The sequence below is a fragment of the Dasypus novemcinctus genome, chromosome 3 (assembly GCF_030445035.2).
Source record: "Dasypus novemcinctus isolate mDasNov1 chromosome 3, mDasNov1.1.hap2, whole genome shotgun sequence".
In the NCBI taxonomy this organism is placed as follows: domain Eukaryota; kingdom Metazoa; phylum Chordata; class Mammalia; order Cingulata; family Dasypodidae; genus Dasypus; species Dasypus novemcinctus.
Window position 1 is genome coordinate 143,448,021 of NC_080675.1, and position 4,077 is coordinate 143,452,097.

The following is a 4,077-nucleotide window of genomic DNA, read 5'->3' on the forward strand; positions in this document are numbered from 1 at the left end:
CACTTGAACAATTTTAGTCAAAGATTTCAACACTCTTTTCTCACTAACTGAATAGAACAAGTAGAGAGAAGATCAGTAAGTATATAAAATACTTGAACAAAACTAGTAAATAACTTCATCTAAAACACATTTATAAAACACTACAGTCAACAATGGCAGAATATACGTTCTCTTCAAGTCCATGGAACATTCACAAAGACAGAACACACGCTAGGCTGAAAACAATCTCAAGAAACGGGGAAGGCAGAGAGGCGGGAGCGGGGCGGTAGGCGGGGCCCCGCGGGGCCCGCGGGCGCCGCCTCGGGCTGGGCTCCGGGTGCCCCCAGCCGCAGCCTCTCGGCCTTGCCCGCCCGCCAGCGCCGCCTGCGCTTCCTGCCGCCGCTCTCTCCGCGAGGAACCCGAGCGCGTCGCCGTGGTGGCTCTACTCACTGCGGCCGCCGGCTTTTCCCGAGCCAAGAACGCATCCTGTCTTGCTCTTGCTGCCAGGCTTGCTAGTGCTACCTCTGCGTGTTTGAGAAACGTTTTGGCTCACCTGATACCTAAGGAAAAGACCAGAATTAAGTCCTTCAGGCAGCAACATGGCAAGACTGCAGCGGGCCAAATCACTATGGACATGATGTATGGTGGCATGAGAGGCATGAAGGGATTGGTAAATGAAACATCAGTTCTTGATCCTGATTAAGGCCAGAGACTGCTTCCCAGTGCTAAGGGTGGGGAGCCCCATGGCTCATTTTGGTTACTGGTAACTGGACAGATCCCAACAGAACAGTTATCTTGGCTCTCAAGAGTGGGCGAAGAGGGCAGCTCAGCCTTCCCTGTGGTCACCATGCTGGACAACTTTCCCACCAATCTGCACCCCATGCCTCAGTTCAGTGCAGCCATCGCTGCCCTCAACAGTGAAAGTAACTTTGCCTAAGCATATGTAGGTGTCAACTGACCCAAGTACTATGAGTTGATTTATGAAGACTATGTTTTTGATTGCAAAGCTACCTTGGGTTGCAGCAAAGATCTACTGGAACCTCTACCAAGAGGTAGAGGTTGGGGCCATTGACACTAAGCTGGACTGTCCCATAATTTCACTAGCTCGTTAGGCTATGCTAATGCTCAGTTCTCTGAGCTCATGTACATGTACCTCACCATCCACAGTGACCACAAGGGCAGCAACGTAAGTTCTCATACCAGTCACTTGGGGGGCAGTGCCCTTTCCAACCCCTACCTGGCCTTCACAGCAGCCATGAATGGGCTGGCAGGGCTCCTACAGGGACTGGCAAATCAAGACATGCTTGTCTGGCTGACACAACTACAGAAGGAAGTTGGCAAAGACGTGTCAGATGAGAAATTATGAGACTACCTCTCGAACACACTCAGCTCAGGACAGGTTGTCCCAGGCTATGGCCATGCACTACTAAGAAAGACTGATCTAGGATATGTCTTCAGCGAGAGTTTACTCTGAAATACCTGCCTAATGACCACATGTTGAAGCTGGTTGCTCAGTTGTGCAAGATTGTGCCCAATGCCCTCTTAGAGCAGAGCAAGGCCAAGGATCTCTGGCCCAGTGTAGATGCTCCCAGCAGAGTGCCGCTCCAGTACTGTTGCATAACACAGAGGAGTTACTACACAGTCCTCTTTGGAATGTCACTGGCAGTTGGAGTACTGGCACAGCTCATCTGGAGCCGAGCCCTAGGATTCCCTCTAGAGCAGGGGTTCTTAACCTATTTTGTTCCCTTGACCCCTTTGCCAGTCAGGTGAAAACCACTGACCCCTTCTCATAATGTAGCAGCAGATAATTTTATGACACTCAACATCAGAGGCCAGAGAAAATAAAGATAATAAGTTAATTTTTTTCAATTCAAGCTCACAGACCCCCTGAAATCTTTCCATAGACCCGTTGGGGTTCTGTGCACCCCTGGTTAAGAACCCCTGCTCTAGAGAGACCCAAGTCCATGAGCACAGATTATCTGATGATGATGTTTGTGGACTCTAAGTCAGAGTAAAACTGGAGATTGAGTGGAAACTGACTACTAGAAAGTGAGGAAACTTTAAAATATATATATGTGTGTGTGTATATATGTATTTTTTATATATATGTAAATATCTGTCTTTTATTTCAGGGAGCCTTTAAAAACTTAAGATTAAATTGTATCTGAGGCACTGATAAGTTTGAGGTTAAAATATAAATTAAGACTAAAAGATGAAAAGTGACTCCCTTTCCCCAAACCAGCTCCCTTCCTCTTCCTGGTAGGAGTTGCCCATCAACTGTAAGATGACTGGGATAATGCATGTGATATAAACCCCTGGTCGGTGGTCTTTCTCATTCATTTGGCTTTATAAGTGCTTACTGTGAACTAAGCTTTATACATCCACAAAAAACAAGCCACTACCCTCTGACATTGTTTTCTTCTCCTCTCTCTCTCTTTTGTGTGTGTGTGTGTTTTATATCTTCATGGTCTGGTCCCAGGGGTACTGTCACCTCTTTTTTGAACAGGGTAGTGATTTGAGATTGTACATGCTCCTTATTGAATATTTTGGTCCGGAGGCTGAGGGCATTAAAAATAGTATGCTTCCCTCTTCACCCCCTGCTATATGAAAATACCCCCTTATTTATCAAAGTCCTTTTCCTATCTCTTCTCCAAGAGCTCAAAGTGCAGGTTTTTAGTGACTCAGGATGTTTTACTGCCTTTTCCTTAAGAAAGGACCGAAATACACTCCTGCTGCCCCCTTCCTCCCTCACAACTCTGCCTGTGTTTGTGTGGAACCCCAATCCCCAAAGCCACACCGTTGAGATGGACATACTGTCTGTAGACCTCTGTAAACCCCTGGGTCACTGTCAAGTCATGTTACAGACTTCAGGTTGTTCTATGTAAAGTGCAAAATAAATGTTTTTATTTTTAAAAAAGAAATGTATAAGGATTGAAATACACATTATCTAAACATGATAGAATTAAATTATAAATAAAAAGAAAAATATTTGGAGAATATACAAATTTTTGTAACTTAAACAGTATATTTCTTCAAATCAAGTCAAGGGCTAAAGAAGAAATCACAAGGAAAAATAGAAAAATTTTATTTAATAGAATAAAAATGAAAATACCACAAACATAGCAGTGCTTAGAGGGAAATTTATAGTTTTAAATGCTTACAATGGAAAAGAAGAAATGTTTAAAAACAGTGTTCTTTTTGTGTGATCTGTTTATCTTTTTTTAAAAAAGACAATTAAAAAAAAAAAGAATTAGTAGGACCAAAAACAAAAACAGTGTTCTATTTTTACTGTAAGATAGGGGAAAAAAAGAACAAAATACACCCAAAGTAAGAAGGAAAGGGAAGCAGATGTGGCTTAACAGATAGAGCGTCCACCTACCATATAGGAGGTCCAAGGGTTCGATATCCAGGGACTCCTGGCTTGTGTGGTAAGCTGACCCACAAGCAGTGCTGCTGTGCACAAGGAGTGGCAGCACCTGTGTAAGGGTGCCCCCCACGCAAGGATTGGCCCCTGCACAAAGAGAGCTGCCTTGTGTGAAACTGCAGCCCACCCAGGAGTGGTGCAACACACACAGAGAGCTGACACAGCAAGATGACACAACAAAAAAGAGACACAGATCTCCAGTGCTGCCTGATGAGAATACAAGCAGACACAGAAGAACAAACGGAGAATGGACACAGAGGACAGAAAATGGGGTAGGGGTCGGGGGGGGGGGCGGAATAAATAAATCTTTTTTTAAAAAAAAAGGTAGGAAATCATAAAGAATAGAGTCAGTGACCTAAGACATGGACAAACACAAGGTTCAAACCCAGGGCCTCCTGACCCATGTGATGCGCTGGCCCACACGCAGTGCTGATGCACGCAACGAGTGCCATGCCATGTGGGGGTGTCCCACACGGAGGGGAGCCCCACACACAAGGAGTGCCCCCTGTAAGCAGAGCCACCCAGTGCAAAAAAAGTGCAGCCTGCCCAGGAATGTCACCACACACACGGAGAGCTGACGCAGCAAGATGATGCAACAAAAAGACACAGATTCCGGGTGCCGCTAACAAGAATACAAGTGGACACAGAAGAACACACAGCGAATGGACACAGAG

At 45.3% G+C, this 4,077-nt stretch overlaps 1 pseudogene; it reads left to right on the forward strand.

The window, feature by feature from the left end:
• Nucleotides 1-968: 968 nt before the first annotated feature.
• LOC101423522 (citrate synthase, mitochondrial-like) lies at nucleotides 969-1,749 on the forward strand (annotated as a pseudogene).
• The last annotated feature ends 2,328 nt before the right edge of the window (nucleotides 1,750-4,077 follow it).